Consider the following 21,814-nt stretch of genomic DNA (forward strand, 5'->3'; position numbering starts at 1 on the left):
TGGAACCCGCTGATACGGAGGGCTGACTATAAACCTTATTTTTCAGACCGGTTTTACGTTCACAGCAAGATTGAGGGGAAGGTACAGAAATTCCCCCATACACCCACTTCCCCTACACTTGGAGAGCCTCCCCCATTATCCACATCCCCCCACCAGATGGTGCATTTGTTATAATCAATGACCTTACATGGACACGTCATCACCCAGAGTCTGTAGTTTACATTAGGGTTCACCCTTGGCGTTGTATATTCTATAGGCTTTGACAAGGTATATCTCTCCATCTATTTGTATCATCTTTAATTTCTTTTATCAGGGTCTTATAGTTTCCTGCATACAGGTCTCTTGTCTCCTTAGGTAGGCTTATTCCTAGGTATTTTATTCTTTTTGTTGCAATGGTAAATGGGAGTGTTTTCTTAATTTCACTTTCAGATTTTTTCATCATTAGTGCATACGAATGCAAGAGATTTCTATGCATTAATTTTGTATCCTGCTACTTTACCAAATTCATTGATTAGCTCTAGTCGTTTTCTGGTAGCATCTTTAGGATTCTCTATGTGTAGTATCACGTCATCTGCAAACAGTGACAGCTTTACTTCTTTTCCAATTTGCATTCCTTTTATTTCTTTTTCTTCTCTGATTGCTGTGGCTAACACTTCCCAAACATGTTGAATAATAGTGGTGAGAGTGGGCAACCTTGTCTTGTTCCTGACCTTAGTGGAAATGGTTTCAGACAAAGGTACAATGACAGGTACACATCATTATAGTATCGGACAGCATATTTTCTGGGCCCTCAAAATCTTCCGGGCTCTGGCGATTCATCCCTCCCTCCCCTCTACCTCCTGGCCGTCAATGACCTTTTGCTGTCTCCATAGTTTTGCCTTTTCCACGATGTCACAGAGTTGGAATCATACAGTAACCAGTCTTTTCAGATGGGCTTCTTTCACTAAGTCCTACGCATTTAAGGTTCCTCTGTGTCTTCTTCTGGCTTGATAGCTCATTTCTTTATAGCCAAATAATATTCCGTTGTCTGGATGGACCACAGTTAATTTATCCATCATCTACTGAAGGACATTTTGGCTGCTTCCAAGTTCTGACAGTTAGGAATAAAGCTGCTATAAACATCTGTGTGCACTTTTGTTTTTATTCTAATATGTACTTCCTTGCATTTTAGTAAAAATATTTGAATTATGAAATTCTACTGAAGCAGACTGTACCAGTATTTCTGATTACTGAAAACCATTGCTCCCATTCTTTCTTACTTTTCATTAAAACTTTTTTTTACTGTTTTGCACAAATGAAAATTTGAATAAATTTCACATTAGACTGATTACAACTGGAATTCAGTAGATTCAAGTTCTCTTTGTCTCTATTAATGAAAAGAATTCATTTGTATTTTGTTTGCAGAATTCCTTTGCAGTGACTGCAAATCCTTACTCTTGCTTGGAAGTCTATCTTTCTGTAACAACATTCGCCAAGCCAGGGGTGTGTGTGTGTGTGTGTGTGTGTGTGTGTGTGTGTGTGTGTGTTTCTGCTTATGCTGAGTGTTAATGGCAGTAGGATGTTAATATGTGACTGTAATTAATCTCTATCATCTAGATCAATGCTGCCTTTTTAACTTTCTATGATGAAATGTTCTATAAAACAGAAATGTTTTATATCTGCTCTATCCAATACAGTGGTCACCAGGCACAAGTGAGTACTTGACGTTTGGCTGTTTGAAGTGAAGAATTGAAGATTCCATTTAATTTAACTTAAATTGATTTATATTTAAAGTTAAGTAGCCATATACAGATAACAGCTATCATATTAGACAACATAGCCCTACAGAATATTCCTGTTGACTCACTGCCACATTTCCTATACTAATTGTTACTAGTTGTTTGCATGCCAATCACAAAGTTAAATATCACATAGGATTTTCTTTCCTTTTTTTTTTTTTTTCAGTAGTCGTGGCTCGCGGACTCAGTAGTCGTGGCTCACGGGCTCTATATGCAGGCTCAGTAGCTGTGGCACACAGGCTTAGTTGCTCCACGGCATGTGGGATCTTCCCCGACCAGGGCTGAAACCCATGTCCCCTTCATTGGCAGGTGGATCCTTCACTGCGCCACCAGAGAACTACCACATAGGATTTTCTAGCATAAAACTTTAGATAAATTTGTTTAAAATAGAAATATTTTCTGGAAAACATTCTAGATATTACACATGGCATCAGATACAAAGATTTTCTCTCTGCCAATGGCCACAGGGGTGCCATAATTATGAACTATATATCTAGTGGCTTTGTACAAAATCATGTAATTAACATTTTATATACCTTACACATCAATGACAATTTTTTGTTACAGTATAGATGATTTACAATGTTGTGATTATTTCTGCTGTGCAGCAAAGTGATTCAGTTCTACATATATATACATTCTTTTTCATATTCTTGTCCATTATGGTTTATCACAGGATACTGAATATACTTCCCTGTGCTATACAGTAGGACCTTGTTGTTTATCCATTCTATATATAAAAGCTTACATCTGCTAAACCCAATCTCCCACTCCATCCCTCCCCCAACCCCTCTCCTTGGCAACCACAACTTTTCTCTATGTCTGTGTGAAACTGTTTCTGTTTCATAGATAAGTTCATTCATGTCATAGTTCAGATTCCACCTATAAGTGATATATGCTATTTGTCTTTCTCTGTCTGACTTACTTCACTTAGTATGATCATCTCTAGTTCCATCCATGAAGAACTTAAATTTGAATGAAAATAATATTTTAAAAAACTTTGAATTCAAAATTATTTTTCTTTTTGGTGTCTGTCTTGAAATAAACTTGTCACTGATATGGTTTCCCTGTAATGTTAATATTATTATAATAGTACTCTATTAATATTAGTATATCATAATTTATATCTTATACCTATTATAATTTATACAATATACTATGTTGATTTTATATGATTATAAGATTAATATCATGTTCAAAACCCAGAAAAATATATTTAATAGTGTATAACATCTCCAGGAATCAGGAGCAGAAGGTGAAGAGAGGATATGAAATGTCCTTTTCTTCGAGCCGGCAATAAGTAGGGTTTCATATACAGCCTAGAAGTGATGTTCTTTTCTTCCTCTTCAAGGCCATGAAACGTATCAGTAGCATGAACAACAACAGCAGCATTTTATCATCAGCAGCAGCAGCACCCGAGATCCAAGTGCATCCATGAGGCGATACCAACTGAAGAAGTTCACAGGTCCCTCCATCAAATAATTTTACTGCATCCCGCTGATTAGTTTGCGTTTGGGTTTGTTTACACCCTTCCTGTTTAGGGAATTGGCTTCTGTGCATTAACGGCTGGCATTCACACACAGGTATAGACTCTAGATCCTACTAAGTACTTGGGATCCTGATTCCGACGGGATAAACTGGGTAATTTTATGCACGGGGCGGTTTCTGCAAAGTTCTGTGCCCCAGCAATGCCTTTGCCTCAGAGCACCGACCTCTGCTCAGTGGCTAGTCATCATGACTGGCCTTGTCATCAGGCTGCAACATTTAATAAGGACTAAATGAAATTTGCGGTATTAAAAAAAGGAAACGGCAGCTTCCAAAGGTAGCTGAAGATTCGGTGGCTTCCAGAGCTCAGATATCCTGGCCTATATCTCCTGCTGTTTCCTACAGAACTCCCACTGCATCTGGACGGTTCTCAGATTGAGATTAAAACTGAGCAGGACCCTTTGGGATCCTCTTGGGTAGAGGAGTACCCCCCCATCCCATGTCCCCTGTCTCTTGAAGTGAAAGGCTTTGCTTCAGGCCTCTCCAGAGTCTCAAAAGGCTGGCTTGAGAGTTAATAATTAGGAAAATGTGAACATGATTGTAAGAATAGCTTTTGGGCTGGGAAACTGGTAACCATGTGTACAACAGATCAGCCACATAGCAGAGCCACAGAATCTTTAGTTCCTCCCTGAAGGACATAGATAACAACGTCTGATGCACATTTATAAGTTGTTTTTACGGAAACCAGGCTCTCACCAGAAGGAAACTGCTGACCACCAGCACATAGACCCCAGACCACTTGGGAGCAGAAGATTGATGATTGAGATTCCTGAAACATCATTCTGTTATCTCAGTACTGACCAATCAGAAGAATGTCTGTGAGCTCATCACACACTCTGTGACCCTCACCCCTAATGTTGCCTTTAAAAACCCTTCCCTGAAAGAGCTTGGGGAGTTCAGGTCTTTTGTGCTTGGTGCCCTGCAATAAACGCTGTACTTTCCTTCACCACAACCCGGTGCCAGTAGACTGGCTTTGCTGTGTGTCAGGTGAGCGAACCCAAGTTCGGTTCAGTAACAAGACATTGCAAAGCACCGTAATGAGTTGAACTGTATCCCTCAAAAATTCATATGTTGAAGTCCTAAACCCAAATACCTCAGAATGTGACCTTATTTGGAAATTGGGTAGTTTCAGATGTACTTAATTACGATGAGGCCATTAGGGTGGGCTCTAATCGCATATGCCTGGTGTGTTTATATAAATGGGACATCAGGGCACAGACATGCACACAGGGAGAAGAAGGCCATATGAAGAGGAAGGTAGAGACCGGGATGATGCATCTACAAGCCAGGGAACATCAAAGATTTCCTGAAACCACCAGAAACTAGGATAGAGATATGGATGCGAGTCTCCCTCGTAGGGAGATCTGGGTCTCCCGCCTCCCTCTGAAGGACTCAACCCTGCTGACCCCTTGATCTTGGACTCCTGGCCTCCATCATTACGAAACAATACATTTCTCTTGTTTCAATAAGCCACCCAATTTCTGGCACCTTGTTACGGTACCCCTCAGAAATGGATACAGCCTCCCCCAAGTGGGAAAGCTCTGACACATGGTGAAACCCACTAGCATCCCAGTCTGAGAAGATGAAGTCCAGAAAAAAGAAGGGGAATTAGGATCCTTCTAAATTCACATGTCCTGCCCTGGATCATCTTCTTCATAAGATGAGGGATGGTGCGGATTTCCATTCCCCGTATGGAAATCTTGGGGATTAGACCTTCTCCCGTTAGAAGAACCACGTTAGAATCCAGTTCTCTGCACGCACTAGTTTTATCAGTTTAGGGGTCAGCTACTCTTATGCACCTCGGCCGCTGAGCTCTTGGGAGAGAACACCTGAGAAAGATGGTCCTGGTATCCAAAAGAAGAAGCAACATTTTCTAGGCTTAGCATGATTCAAACCCATGTTTGTAGAGACCTATTCAATCCTCTAAGGAACAATCTGCAAAGCTTCAGCTCTTCCCCAGACTAATTTTATAATTTACACTCAACTTATCTCTACTGCCACAAACTCTTAAAGTTCTGCATTTTGATAATGGTTTTTGCTCATGTCTTGCCAACGTTCACTGTTCCACTCAACAGTTACCTTAAAATAAACGTGTAGCCATCCTCCTAGATCAGCTATAAATGTTGAGGGGCTATGAAATGATATTTATGCCAGATTCCACGCAACCACTTCTGTCTCTCAAAGATCTTTGCATAGATCTCACTCAGGATAGTCTATTATAGAATCCATTTTTGAATCAAGAGCTTTGTATGAATACTGCAGCCAAGAGTTTGCACCTGCACTTCTCTGACGGTCTTGTATAGGCTTGCTACAGAAAATGTGGTCCATGTACCAGCAGTATCAGCACCATATGGGAGCTTATTAGAGCCTTGCAGGACATGTGGTCCTGTCCAAAACATCCAAAAGACATTAGTTCCACTCCAAAAGATCCACGATATTTGCAGGACCATTTCGTCCTGTCCAAAACATCCATAAAACATTTGGACCACGCCCAAAGGTCCTTGATATTTGCTCCTGTCCAAAACCATTTGGCATGAACCAAATATGCTGATGGACATTTTGGACAAGACCAAATTTCAAGGACCTTTTGGTGTGGACCAAATGTTTGTGGGCCAAGCATCTTATGCACCAAATATCGTAGGGACCAAACATCTTACGGACATTTTGGACAGGACCAAATGTCTGCTAACCTGTGAGAGATGCAAAGAACTGAGCCCTTCATCAGAGCTACTGAGTCAGACTTCGTGTTTAGGAAGTGGTAGATTAATAATAAGAAGAAAAGTTGGTTATGCTTAGTGTAAAATGTTAATGGTCTTAGAAGCTCTGCAAATTCACATATCAGGGATGTGTCATTGTATGTCTGGACATCATGAAATTCAATGAGACCAAGTTAACAGAGCCAGGAAACAACTAGGATTCATAAAAGGGTGCAGTGGTAAGATTCTAGGCAATTCTCCATGTCCTATCATTTATTCTTTCAAGTTAAAATTCAGGCATAGACAATTCCACTAGAACAATCTATTTCTCCTTACATATAAATCAGGCATGATTATTCTTAAATAGGAACAGTCAGAATGTGCGGATAATCATTTAAATTGAGACTGAATAATGGTTCTTGATTAACAATACATTGAACGAAATGGGGGGGGGAGGGGAAATCAGAGTGCTTCTCTGTTCATTTTGTGTCTCGAATACTTGAAATTCAGTTAAATGGCGCATTTGCTCAAATGAGCCCCGTAAATACCCCATTTGATTCAGGATCCTTTTTACTGAAGAAATCTTTCACATCGAACAAATCGGTATGAGGGTATCAGCTGAGGTCGAGAGAGAAAGAAGATGGAATATTGAATTTTTAATTTATCACACCATCCTCCTAGTATTTTCTAATATTTTATGGCCGAGCCATTTTCAAGGGCTTATTAGGATCTGAACTTACCTACCCATCTTTTGTTTAAATTGATCGTCAATGTAATCCCATAAATACTTAGAAACAGCAAATGGTGTGCTAAGGTGTTAATGCCTTGTGTTTGTTCCTTTTGAAAGAACATCAGTGCACGTGGTGTAATCAAAGCGCTAATTGTTCAAGTATTCGTAGGATCTGGAGATGTTTCCTTCATATAAATCTTAAATACATTAGAATTCTATTTGGGGATGAATCTAATTTGGGGGGATTTTAAAGTATATTTATTCGAATACTTAATATTTACTTGCAATGTCACCCACGATACTGAAGGTTGTTTATTCTGTATCTGTCCCTCCAGCACACCCTATGGGATGTCTCCCCGCACCTCGTCAAGAGACGCACAGATGTCACCCACGGTCTTTGCTGGTGAAGGGCGTTGTTTCTATGGAGGAAAAGACAACTATGAAGAAAAGGTAAGAAAATGTTCTCCGACCCCATGTCAAATGCAGGTAAACGATGCTGACATTGGTTCTCCCAGGGAGAGCATGTCATCTGATGGGGGATAGAGCGGGGACAGATTCGCCTGGCTGGAGAAGAAAGGAAGAGTGATTTGGGGGCTGAATAAAGGAAACTGGATTCTGCAGTGGAGCAAAATCAGCTATGGAGGTCCTTGAAGGCCAGGTTGATGACTGTATAGGCATGGAAAGAAGTGGTGAGAGAGCTTATTTTCATTCAGTAAGGATAACTTGAAATAAGTATTGATTGTACATATGAATTAATTTATTGTGCTCCTACTAGGTGCTGTAAAGAATATTATTTTTAAGGGGAAAAAAAAGAGAGAAAAAAAGAAGAGCCATCAACATGAACTTATCTACAAAACAGAAATAGAGTCACAGGCACAGAGAACAGACTTGTGGTTACGAGGGGATAAGGGTGGGGAGGGATAAACTGGGAGATTGGGATTTACATATACACACTACTATATATAAAATAGATAACCAACAAGGACCTACTCTATAGCCCAGGGAACTCTACTCAGTACCCTGTAATGACCTATATGGGAAAAAAATCTAAAAAAGAGTGGATATCCATATACGTATAACTGATTCACTTTGCTGTAAACCTGAAACTAACACAACATTGTAAATCAACTATACTCCAATAAAAAATTTTTTAAAACAGTTAAAAAAAAGGAAGCACCGTCATTCCCTGGGAGCATATATACTTACTGCTACAAGAATATATTAAAATTCACTGTTCCAATTTTCCCTTGAGTTTCATGCTTAGAATACTTAGGAAGATAACAAAAACTCTGTAAAAAAGTCTGGACAGTCTTGCATTACATACAGATTAAATGTTCCTATTAGCTTTACAAGCCTGTGAAAATTTATACATGCCTGTGTGTGTGTGTCACCCGTTGTGTCCATGGATTTTACCCTGGGCTTTCCTTTTTATTTTACTTTTTTACACTTTTTTTTGGCTGCACCGCGAAGCTTGTGGGATCTCAGTGCCCTGACTAGGGATTGAACCCGGGCCCCCCGCAGTGAAAGCGCCGAGTCCTAATCACTGGACCGCCAGGGAAGTCCCTTCCTTTTTAAAGATAGTTCCTTTAACTCCCGTTCCAAGGAACACATTTTGAGAAATATATACCGATCTTTCAGCGGAATGCTCATTACAATATTTCAAAATATTGAAATGTTGTGAAGGTAATATCTCAACATGTCCATATTTCAACATTGTATACATTTCAGTGGTTTTTGAAGGTTATGGTAACTCAAATAAACACAGGCATCTGTGATGTATCCGTAAAATGTGATGTCTGATCTTAATTCTTCACTTGCTTTCAGCACATCTTTATTAAGTGTCTTTTTTCCAGTTGACTTTGAATACGAAAGCAGAGGTGTTTCTGAACCTTGCCAAGGGCAGGATGAAATGGGGCTATTTTGGCAAATTCAGACACAATGCTAGCGCCATTACCATAGTGTGTGGTCTAAGAATTTAATTTCTTTTTCTAGCTGTGCCGGGCAGAACAGATGTAGCTCCAGGTTGAAGGCCCTCAGTGTAAGGTTCTGCCTGGGGTTGAGACTTGCCTGTCTGTCATAAATTCTCTCTTGCTCTTCTTGGAAGATCACTGCAACTCGAGCCAGTGACCGTGCCTGAAACACTATAATCGTCACAGAAGTGGGTAAAGCACAGCAAACAGGGTGGTTAAACTACAGACTCGCTCACAGTTGCGGAGGCTCGGAGTCTGAGATCAAGGGGTTGGCAGGTGCCTGCTGGAAGTTCAGAGCGAGATTGAGTATCACTCCCATCTCTGCCTCTGTTGCCCACAGGGCCTTCTTCTCTGTTTCCCACCGTCTTTGCCGTGTGTTCAGTTCTGCCTCTTCCTGTGAGGGTCCTGGTCATTGGGGTGGATTGGAGACCACCCCCTTCTTCACTGGATTCTGTCCACAAAGACTCTATTTCCAAGTAAGGTCACATGGAGGGTCCATGTTGACACGGACAGTTGGTGGGGGGATGCTATTCCATGTGGTATACCATCGTCCTTCCTTCCGTTGACTTTATTTTTAAAAAAATTGTTTTTTGATTGGAGTATAGTTGGTTTACAATGTTGTGTTAGTTTCAGGTGTACAGCAAAGTGAATCAGTTATACACATACATATATCTACTCTTTTCTTAGATTCTTTTCCCATATAGGCCATTATAGAGTATTGAGTAGAGTTCCCTCTGCTACACAGTACATCCTTATTAGTTATCTATTTTATATATAGTAGTGTGTATATGTCAATCCCAATCTCCCAATTCATCCCTCCCCCCACGCTTTATCCCCTCATAACCATAAGTTTGTTTTCTACATCTGTAACTCATCTTATCTGTTACATAGATAAGTTCACTTGTACCCTTTTTTTAGATTCCACATGTAAGTGACATCACATGATATTTGTCTTTCTCCATCTGACCTACTTCACTTAGTATGATCATCTCTAGGTCCATCCATGTAGCTGCCAATGGCATTTCATTCTTTTTTATGGCTGAGTAATGTTCCATTGTATGTACCACATCTTCTTTATCCATTCATCTGTCAACGGACATTTTGGTTGCTTCCACGTCCTGGCTATTGTAAATATTGCTGCAGTCAGTTGACTTTAGAAGGACACATCATGACAGAGCCTTACAACAGGTTCTCCTTGGAAACAGAAGCTGGGATTCAGGTTCATCAGGGAGCATTCACAAGACAGACACTTAAAAAATGGGCAAGGGGCATTTGCGGCAACTTGGATGGACCTTAAGGGTATTTCACTAAGGGAAATATAAGTCAGATGGAGAAAGACAAATACCATAAGATTTCACTCATATGTGGAACGTAATAAAGAAACAAATGAAACAAACACAAACACACAGAGACAGATAACAGAGTAGTGGTTACTAAAGGGGAAGCAGGGTCGGGGGAGAGTGAAACAGGGAAAGGGGGTCAACCCTACGGTGATGGATGAAAACTAAACTTTTGGTGGTGACCACACTGTAGTGTATACAGATGTTGAAATATGATATGGTACACATGGAAATTATATAATCTTATAAACCAACATTACTTGAATTAAAAAAAAAACACACAATGAAAAAGAATACGACAAAGAATATATATGTATAACTGAGTCACTTTGCTGTACAACAGAAATTAAACACAACATTGTATGTCAATTATACTTCAATAAAATTTTTTCACAAAGGAAAAAAAAGGGCAAGGGGCAGGTTTGGGTAGAGAGAGCCATGGAAATGTCATCATTTAGCAGCAGAGGATTTAGCTGGTGCCTAAAGCAACTGGGAAGAAAGCTCAGCACTTCAGCGTATTCCATACTGAGGCCAGGGGTCTCACCTTTTAACACCCGCCCCCCCGCCCAAGTCCTCATTAGCTGAAACCTGTAAGTGAAACAGTAAAGACAAACCATGGTTCTCTGAGGTTGGAAGCACCTGTGTTCCAATTGCTGGCAAAACCCAAACATTAAGAATGATGTTTCCAAACCAGACGTATGGATACCAAGGGAGAAACATGGGGGGAAGTGACAAATTGGGAGACTGGGACTGACATACACACACTACTATATATAAACTAGATAATCAACAAGGACCTACTGTAGAGCACAGGGAACTCTACTCAATATTCTGTAATAACCTATATGGGAAAAGTATCTTTAAAAACAGTGGATATATGTATATGTATAACTGATTCACTTTGCTGCTCACCTGAAACTAACACAACATTGTAAATCAACTATACTCCAATAAAAATTTTTAAAAAAGAATATATATATGTGTGTGTATAACTGAATCACTTTGCTGTACACCTGAAACTAACACAACATTGTGAGTCAACTATAAGCCAATAAAAATTTAAAAAACAAAAAGAAGAAAAAATTTTAAAGATGAACTTATTTGCAAAGCAAAAATAGAGTCACAGATGTAGAGAACAAACTTACGGTTACCAAGGGGGAAGGGGGGCGTGGGATGAATTGGGAGATTGGGATTGACATATACACACTATTATGTATAAAACAGATAACTAATGAGAACCTACTGTATAGCACAGGGAACTCTACTCAGTGCTCTGCGGTGACCTAAATGGGAAGGAAATCGAAAAAAGAGGGGATATGTGTGTCCGTATGACTGATTCATTTGCTGTACAGCAGAAACTAACACAATATTGTAAAGCAACTATAGTCCAATAAAAATTAATTAAAAAAAAAGTTAGACAAGGAAAAAAATCCATAATTCTAACTTTTCTAATTATATCTGTTATTTTTCTTTTTGCTATTATGACTTTTGTAAATCACTTTAAATCCTTTCTGGAAAGACCTTTGGTTTAATTGAATGAAAGTGTTTACAACATGACTAAAACTGATGAGTGCTGGGACAAAACCAAAAAACGAAACAAAACAAAACAAAAAACCCAGAAAACAAAGTCAATGACATTAGAACTGGGACAAGAGTGGAGGCCAGAGAAGGGCCTTCCTCTTAGATGACGCGAAGTGTGCTGGATGTGTCTAGAATGCCGTTACAGATAACATATTGGCAAATAAAGTAAATGTTTTCTTAGTTAACAACAACAACAACAAAAGAATGATGTTTGCCAATAAAATGAGAGCTTTCAAATAAACCCACGTCGTACAAGTCTGCAAAATATCATGATCACTGGGACCCACCAGGAGGAAATGAAGATGGAGCCAGAAATAGACTATGGAATGTTACACCACTTAGGGAGCGTGTTGATTTTTTTTTTTTCCACAAAAATAGCTTAAAATAGCACATAGAGCTGGAGAGCATTTGAAAAGCCAAGAGATAGGAGTAGTACTGACTGGAAAGTACCGTCCTGTTTAGAACTCCGCGGTCCTAAAGGAGGGAGACATTGTTTTCCTAATCACCCTGAAATACCGTTCTTTGCTACCTGAATATACAGAAAGTCTCCATGCAGGAGAAGGGTCCTCTTTACATAATTTTTCAGAGGCTAATCTTCCTGAATCTGCATTTTGTAGCCAAGCAGAGAAATGTCATTTGTCTTCTGCACGTAAACCCTTCATTTTGTCACTTCTCCCCAGAAGTTTTCTTCTCTATTTTAACATTCCGATATGACTTCCGTTCTCTTTAAAATATCCTAATTCTTCCTTTTTGAAAATTAATTAATTAATTAATTAAATTCTTGACTGCGTTGGGGCTTCGTTGCGGTGCGCGGGCTTCTCATTGCGGTGGCTTCTCTTGTTGCGGAGCACGGGCTCTAGGTGCACGGGCTTCAGTAGTTGTGGCACGTGGGCTCAGTAGTTGTGGCTCACGGGCTCTAGAGTGCAGGCTCAGTAGTTGTGGCGCACGGGCTTAGTTGCTCCACGGCATGTGGGATCTTCCTGGACCAGGGCTCGAACCCATGTCCTCTGCATTGGCAGGCGGATTCTTAACCACTGCGCCACCAGGGAAGCCCAAAAATATCCTAATTCTTTCACTCATTCCTGTGGAGAGAATCAGCCATCTCCTACTTCTGAGGAAAGGACAAGCTTTGTAAATGTCTCAATTACAATGTAGTGCTCAGAAGAAAATTGGAAACAAAGATAAACATTTTACCTTAAAAAAAGCAAATTTTTTAAAAGGCAAAATTTGTGTTGTGTACTTTTACCACCAAGAAACATCTATTTAAAATTATATATATATATGTATACAGATGTGTGTATATATGTATGTGTGTGTGTGTCTGTACATGTACATACAACTTAATAGAGATAAAAACATCAATTACGATATAAGTTATAAGGGAATGAAAATTTCATTTAAATATTGAAGTAGAACTGCTTTTCAATAAAGCGCCAGGGACTATACTAAATTCACTTGATACTATGTATAAAATAGATAACTAATGAGAATCTGCTGTACAGCACAGGGAACTCTACTCAGTGCTCTGTGGTGACCTAAATGGGAAGGAAATCCAAAAAAGAGGTGACATATGTATACGTAGAGCTGATTCACTTTGCTGTACAGTAGAAACTAATACAACACAGTAAAGCAACTCTACTCCAATAAAAATTAATTAAAAAAAAAAAAATAAAGCACCAGGGATGAAATATCACGGAGTGAAAAGCACATGGCATCACCTAAGCTTCAGAGGAAGGAACAGAATCCCCTTCCAGGTGTCCCCAGCAGCTTGTAACTGAATGTAGGGAACCCGAAGCCTAGTGGTTGGAGGCACTGCAGGGCACCACTAAAACTTCTGGGCTCAGGGTACCTGGACAGGACCACCGGTGGTGACGTTTCTACAGCCAGCAAGCTGGGACTGGCCCTGGCACTCTCGTTCTGGAGGACAGGACTGTCCTGAACTTGCATGCCTGCAGAAGCAGACGGGATGCCTGCGGAGGCCTCCACCAGGCTTCTCGCTCCACGTTCAAGTAACTGGGAGCACCTACTTTTCACCCAGAACCACAGCTAGAAAGAATGCAGGCAGATGGAACATTGAGCTTTCCTGGTTCTGCGGCACAGAAGGACAGCCTGCATGGAGGGAGGGGCAGATTGTCCATGCAGCATAAGCGTGGACACAAAAGGTCCTCACCTGTCCTTACACGGGGTGCCCCATCATCCTCTAGGCTCTGCACCCAGCCGTGCTTGGGTTCCCCTGCTCTCTCCTTAACCCCACTTTAATGGATGGTAATGAGGTGACAGTTGGCTACAACCTATTTAACATAAATAGATAGGGCAACACATACATGCACACACACACACACACATGCACAAACACACACACACACACTCTTCCACACATAAACCACTAGGCGAGAAAGAACATACGGGTACCAAGTCTACTTCTCACGGTTGCCATGATTTCCCTCCACCATTCATGCCCCCACCCCCGTGCCCTCAGCCTATTCTGAGTCTCCAACTGCTGGGGTGACCGTATGTGGCATTCCTGAGGGATCAGAACCCCTGCTGCCTCCGACCGGGTTAGGCTGTTCTAATGGTCCACCTGCTTTTCTACTAGGTGTGGCAGCATTAGAACTTACTGCAGGAGACAGCATGGGTTCCCAATGGCCACAGCAGCCTTGTATCAACTGGGGTAAATGGGGTTGATAATTCCCACCTTTATCAGTTCTCCAGAGAAACAGAGCCAGTAAGATATATCTATGAACTGAACATATCTATCTATCTATCTACCTATCTACCTTTCTATCTTTCTATCTATCTATCCATCTATGTGTATCCATATATCTGTCATCTATTATTTATCCATATCGATCTATCCATCTGTAACTACATAGATCTCTATTTATAGCTCTAACCATTTATCATCTATTTATAATCTATATCAATTGATCTATCTATATGTATCAATCTACCTATCATCTATCTATCTCTCAAATTTCAAGGGATTGGCTTAAGCAATCTGTAGAGGATGGCAAGTCTGAAATCTGTAGGACAAGACTCCAGGCTGGAGTAGTAGAGGCTATAGTCCTGAGGCAGAATTTCTTCTTTCTAAAAGAAACATCAGTTTTTACTTTTAAGCCTTTTCAACTGATTGGATGAATCCTGCTCAACATTAGAATAAGTGGATTGACTTAGTTAATTGATTGCAGATGTTAAGCACCTGTGCAAGATAACGGTACAGTAATATCCAGATTAGTCATTGACGGTATAACTGGGTACCATAGCCTGGCCAGCAGGACAGTTAAGGCTGGTACTCACACCACCACCTGCAGTAACCTTCCCTTCCTACTCTGTTTGCACATGGACACGGGAAACCTAACATCACCAGGACTTACAGTTCAATATGATCTTTTCAGTGCCCAGGGTGGAAAGATTTCTTATTTTTGCTTCTGCATTCTTCTTTATGCTTTCAACTATGGCTTCTCTTTATTCTATTTTACAAAACCAACATTATTGATACATTTTTTTCAAATGGAATTTATCTTGTTAAAGCAAGGTACAGTTACATGATTATTTACTCTGTTCATACAAGAATTACTTAGTAAAGGGAAATTGCTAATAAAAAGCTATTTTGCCAACTTTCACTATGTAAATTCTAAATAAATAACATATGCAAAGGCTTTGCTCAAAAAGAAAAAAAAAATAACTTTAGCAGATTGTCCAGTAAGTAATTAACGTTGATTGCAGAATCGCAAATACCAATACTTCTAAAAATATATTCATTTTATTGTTTCATTGCTTAGTGAGAAGAAATGATGATATTCTACAAAATACTTGAAAGTAAAGAAATTCCACAACACTAAAATATATATTGTGTATTTTTTATTTGTTCCAGAAGACAGTCAGTAATTTTCAGTTTGGTTCATTTTGGAGTACAAGTCAACATTTCTTTCAATCAAACCAATTCATTTTTTTCATAAGACTACCTCGTGAAATTGTAAGAAAAAGATCCCTTTTACTAGATTTGAAGGAATCTGTTGCACTCAAAAAATAATTTATACTGTGCTGAGGAAGAACAGTGGGACAAAAATGATGTCCATTCAATTTTTGTAGTATTACAAGTCCAAATAAATGGAAAAAAAAAAAGGCTCCAGTTGTATTTCATGAAATATGTGCAAATACATATATCTAAACTGGAATACCATTCCAGTGCTGGAAGGAGTAAATCAAAACATCATCCAACAGAAACTGGCAAAGCAAAAAATGAATTATGAGAAAGTGCAAAGTTTATATCAAATTATGAAGTAGAGAATGAGCAATCAACGACTATTACCTCATCATAAGCCACACAAACTAAAGAAGATATTGGTCACATTATTCCAATAGTTTCAACCTCAGTAAGTAAAAGAAATTGCTTCTGTTCAACAGGCTATTCATCTAGATATTATTGTGATCCAGCTCATCAAAAAAGATATAAAGTATGTCTTTAACAATCAGATTAAAAAAGTAGGCAACAGGTCATCACAATTCCAAAAATATTTTAATTTAATTTTTTAAAGAATGTAATAAAAATGTAAACCTATTGCTTGGAATTGTAAAAAAAAAAAAGGATTTGGTTCACTGATTTCCAGCCTGTCCTATTTTCAGGTAGTAATATATATTTCTATGGATACTATATTGGTTTCAATTTTACCTAAATCATATTTTAGGATCAATATCTCCTATCTATAAATGTTTGCTAAATGATATCTGTAATTTGCGTTGTTCTCAATGTAAGGTTAGCATTTTCCCCATTTGTTAAGCATACGTTATACATGATACAGCAACAGAACACATGAATGCAAGTGCTCAATGATGTTTAAAGGGGATAAAGGGAAATGTAGAACAAATACTGAAAAGGCTCATTTTTTCTCTCCTCCCAGGTTCCTCCACCCCCATGAGTCAAGGTTGTCCTTGAACTTGTTCTAACCGCCCCCCCTGCAGCCAGATCAACAACAATAATAACTTTAAATTGGACGAAAAGTTAAACTTAATTATTTAGCAAGCCTCCCACCAGCCATTTCATTTTTGAAGATAACACCTGAACAGTGTCTAATGCAGTCATGGGCAATAATATAAGCCATGTGATATTTTACAATGTCATGACTTAATAAATGATGAAATTGGCTATAATTTTTATGATGTATGGACACTAATAAAATGCTAAATGTGAAATTCCAAATACGTAATTTTGTAAGAGTGACTAAGTCACTTGGGCAATGAATGATTTGAACACCACGTGACCCATGAGGAAGATGAAGTCGTGCTGGGTTTTGGGGGTTCAATTACTCCCTCAGCTACCAAGTTAGGACACTGTCTAAGTGGCATGTAGGGAAGCAAGAACTCAAAGGGGTTCTTGCATCTCTGAGTTAGGTACCTCAGAGTCTGGGTGTAAGTAATCAAAACTAACGGACCCATTTGTGGGATAAGTCATCCCAAGAACGCTGACAACAAAGGCATGATATTGAAGGAAAGGCCAGGTGAATTTGTCCTGCTTCTATCCATACTCATCTCTTGTTTGTGACTAGAATACTTGATACATAACCTGCCTGTATAGTATACAACACTATAGGACCTTGACTAAATAATTCTTATATGAAGAAATACAACTGTTTTCTTTACGAGAATTGGAGCAACAGGAATTCTCATTCGTTGCTGGTGGGAATGCAAAATGGTGCCGTCACTCTGCAAGGCACTTTGGCTGCTTTTTACAAAACTAAGCATACTCTAAGATCCAGCAGCCAAATTCCTTGGTATTTACCCAAAATTATGTTCACACAAAAACCTGTACATGAGTGTTTATAGCAGCTCTATTCCTAATTGCCAAAACTGAGATGCCCTTCAGTAGGTGAATGGATAAATAAACTGTGGTCCATCCAGACAATGGAACGTTATTCAGCACTAAAAAGAAATGGACTCTCAACCCATGAAAAGGCAGGGAGGAACCTTAAAAGGATATCACCAAGCAAAGGAAACCAATGGGAAAAGGCTACATACTGTATTGTTCCAACTCCATGACGTTCTGGAAAAGGCAAAACTATGGAGACAGTAAAAAGATCAATGGTTGCCAGGGTTGGAGATGAGGAAGCCATGAATAGGGGGGGCACAGAGGATTTTTAGGGCAGTGGAGCTACTCTCTATGATGCTATAATAGTGGATCACAGTCTTTACACATCTGTCCAAACCCATAAAATGTGCAACACCAAGAGCAAGCCCTATTATAAACTACGGACTCTGGGTGGTGATGACGACGTGTCAGTGTACGTTCGTCAATTATGACAAATGTACCACCTGGTGGGGACACTGATAGCAGGGGAGGCTGTGCCTGAGCTGGGGCAGGGGGTAAGTGGGAAATTTCTGGACTTTCTGCTCCATTTTGCTGTGAACCTAAAACTGCTCTAAAACAATAAGGTCTTTAAAAATAGTCATAAATCCACCATACACAAAAATAAACTCAAAATGGATTAAAGACCTAAGTGTAAGGCCAGACACTATCAAACTCTTAGAGGAAAACATAGGCAGAACACTCTATGACATACATCACAGCAAGATCCTTTTTGACCCACCTCCTAGAGAAAGGGAAATAAAAACACAAATAAACAAATGGGACCTAACGAAACTTAAAAGCTTTTGCACATCAAAGGAAACCATAAACAAGACCAAAAGACAACCCTCAGAATGGGAGAAAATATTTGCAAATGAAACAACTGACAAAGGATTAATCTCCAAGATTTACAAGCAGCTCATGCAGCTCAATAACAAAAAAACAAACAACCCAATCCAAAAATGGGCAGAAGCCCTAAATAGACATTTCTCCAAAGAAGATATACAGATTGCCAACAGACACATGAAAGAATGCTCAACATCATTAATCATTAGAGAAATGCAAATCAAAACTACAATGAGATATCATCTCACACTGGTCAGAATGGCCATCATCAAAAAATCTAGAAACAATAAATGCTGGAGAGGGTGTGGAGAAAAGGGAACACTCTTGCACTGTTGGTGGGAATGTAGATTGATACAGTCACTATGTAGAACAGTATGGCGGTTCCTTAAAAAACTAAAAATAGAACTACCATACGACCCAGCAATCCCACTACTGGGCATATACCCTGAGAAAACCATAATTCAAAAAGAGTCATGTACCAAAATGTTCATTGCAGCTCTATTTACAATAGCCAGGACATGGAAGCAACCTAAGTGTCCATCATCGGATGAATGGATAAAGAAGATGTGGCACATATATACAATGGAATATTACTCAGCCATAAAAAGAAACGAAATGGAGGTATTTGTAGTGAGGTGGATGGAGTTAGAGTCTGTCATACAGAGTGAAGTAAGTCAGAAAGAGAAAAACAAATACAGTATGCTAACACATATATATGGAATCTAAGGGAAAATAAAGGTCATGAAGAACCTAGTGGCAAGACGGGAATAAAGACACAGACCTACTAGACAATGGACTTGAGGATATGGGGAGGGGGAGGGGTAAGATGTGACAGGGTGAGAGAGTGGCATGGACATATACACACTACCAAATGTAAAATAGATAGCTAGTGGGAAGCAGCCGCATAGCACAGGGAGACCAGCTCGGTGCTTTGTGACCACCTAGAGGGGTGGGATAGGGAGGGTGGGAGGGAGGGAGACGCAAGAGGGAAGAGATATGGGAACATATGTATATGTATAACTGATCCACTTTGTTATAAAGCAGAAACTAACACACCATTGTAAAGCAATTATACTTCAATAAAGATGTTTAAAAAAAAATAGTCATAAATCATTTCTTGGAAGACGAGAATTATGAACTCATTGCCGTGGTAGGATTTCTGGGTGTTTCCTGAGTCTAATGGGAGAGATGCTCTCTGGCCTTGTCTTTTAGTAACTCATCCTTTGTGTGTCGTGCTGATAAGAGCTGTGTTAGGACAAGTGGCAGGCAGAGAGGTAAATACAGCTGAGACATTGTAGAGGCTAAGTAATAATTCATTCTTACATAAAGCAACACATGTTTTCTTAACATATAAAGAAAAGTGTGGAAGAGCATAAAAATGCATGTTCACTGTAATCACAATGTTAAAATTTGTATTTTCTTATACACATAGATAGGTGGAGAGATAGAGACAGACAGATGGGTAGATAGATAACAGATTGATAGACGATGACAGATAGAAGAATAGATGGATGTGTAGGTGGGTAGGCAGATTGATGAATAGATACATGGATGATAGATAGATAGGTAGATAGATAGGTGATAGAATTGATGGATAAATAAATAAAGATGGATGGATAAATAGATAGATGATAGATAGATGATAGAGATAGACAGGATACATTAGACAGATTACAGAATAGATGGATAGATAGATGAGAGAAAGAAAGAAGGAAGGATAGATGATAGATATGGATAGATGAAAGATTGATAGATTTGGTAGATGTTAAATAGATGATAGAAAGAATGGATAGATGACTGAGAGATAAATAGATGATAGATAAATATAGAGAGAGAGATAGATTATAGAGGAATAGATAGATTTATGTATAGGCTGCATACACGTGTACATCTGTTTAAAGTAATAGTGTATAAATTATATTTTACCTGGTTTTTGCAGTACCATGTCATAAATCCTGTCTAAACTTCAATGTGTATGTAGTTGGTCCTTCTAGGACGTGGGCCTCTCATATCCTTGAATTTTTCTCCTGCACGGATATATCCCTTTCCCCACCCCAGGCTCTTGTTCCTGGTTCAACACTGCACCATCATTCCAAGTGACTGCAACGCTCACTCCCTCTGATTTCAGGTAACTCCTTCTGCAACCGCCACCTCCTGTGTTTCAGGTTCACCTCCTCTGCAACCCTGATCTGAAGAACCTTTGTGTTCCAGGCCATTAACAACTTCGTGGGTCTCTCTGCCCTGCCCCCCGCTGGATTTCCTATCCTCCTTACACAGCATCCACTCCAAGGTGACTCACGGATTTACAGCCTCAACTTAGCTCCCCTTCCCTTTGTCCAACTGAACCAAGAAAACTAAGGAAAAAGGAATTGGGACAAAACAGAACAAAACACAGCCCTGGGTAAATCTACCTTTCTGTTGACTTGGCTGCTGAACGCATACAGCTGAACAGGACTGGAGACCACACCATCTTCATGAGTGGCCTCATCAGAAGCACGTAACCTGAGTCTGTCCTGACGTCTACTGTTTTCCTGCTGGTGACTATCTGTGACCTCCCTGTGTTCCTCCCCAAATGCAGCCCGTACATTTGTGATTCTGGGACCTCTTCTGTCCTTGTTAACTGTTCAAGGACATCCCTCCCAAGAGTCCTTCTTAACTGTTCAAGGACATCCCTCCAAAGAGTCTGTCCCTTTCTCTCTCTCTCTTTGGCTTACTTCTCTTTCTCTCTTTCTTTTCTGTCTCTCATGATCCCTTGCCTTCTTTCATTTTTTCCTCAAATATATTTGTGAGCGTCCCCACCCTGCCAAATCCTTTCTGCCCCACGACTCTGAAGGGAAATGCCTCTCCTGTTCCAAGTTGCCGCAGGATTAATGGTGAAGGAATGGAGAAGCGACCGTCTTCCTAAAATATCACAGGACACTAATTTTCTTTCATTTGTCACACTTCATTTGATACATAAACAGTGGTGAAACTTTATATTTTAAGAGCTGTGGCTAAATAACATATTATAAATTAGAGGGTGTTAAAATCACAGGGGAGGTCTGGAGTCAATGGAACCAACGGAAAACAGTAATTCTCAACCGGTGAAGGACTGCCCCCCGACCAGGGGACATTTGGCCATGTCTTCAAGCAGTTTTGCTTGTCACAACTGGGGCCGGGGATGCTCCTGGCACCTGGTGGGTGGAGACCCCACAGGGCACAGGACGCCTCCCTCCACCACCACAGATAATTACCCAGGTCGATATATCAGTAGTGCTGAGGCTGAGAAACCTTTGTCCCAGTAATGGGGTAGAACTAATTTTAGCCTGAATCACTTGACATGGACATTTCTCCTTGGCTTTATTATATGCTTCCAGTACCCATCAGTTATTGGTTTTTAAGCACACTTGTACTCTCGAATTGGACCTTCACACTCTAGGGGTCTCTCCATGGACAAGCACACTGGAAATGTGTCACAGGAGAGCACTGGGGTGTGGAAGGGGACAT

This window comes from Balaenoptera physalus (genome assembly GCF_965194825.1).
Source record: "Balaenoptera physalus genome assembly, chromosome: X".
Classification (NCBI taxonomy): domain Eukaryota; kingdom Metazoa; phylum Chordata; class Mammalia; order Artiodactyla; family Balaenopteridae; genus Balaenoptera; species Balaenoptera physalus.